Raw genomic sequence first — 520 nt, forward strand, 5'->3', positions numbered from 1 at the left:
AAAGAATACGTATTAGTAAAAAAGAAAAAATATAAATATTAAAAATAAGATATCTTAAATATAATAATAAAAGATAAAAATTAGTCTTTAAGTATTATAAATATATAATTCTTATATTTAAAGATATTATTTACTTAAATCTTATATATTTTATTATAAATAAACTAAAAAATAAAATATAAATATATTATAAAAAAAAACTATAAGTTAAAATATAAATATAAATATATATAAAAAAAGAAAATAAAATATAAATAATAAAAAATTATAACCTTTTTATAACTAACTAATATATTTAAATTATTATAATTAAATTAATCTTTAATATTTATTTAATAATTTAAAGTTATAATTTAATTAAAAGATATATTATAATTATAAAAAAAAAGTAATATATAAATAAATAACTAATATATTTAATTAAATTTATATATAAATTAAAATAGTAATTTCATTTATTATCTTAATATAAAATAAAAAACGCTATCTATAACTTAATTAATAAAGATAATTTATAAGT

This window comes from Beauveria bassiana (assembly GCF_000280675.1).
Source record: "Beauveria bassiana ARSEF 2860 unplaced genomic scaffold BBA_S00033, whole genome shotgun sequence".
Lineage (NCBI taxonomy): Eukaryota > Fungi > Ascomycota > Sordariomycetes > Hypocreales > Cordycipitaceae > Beauveria > Beauveria bassiana.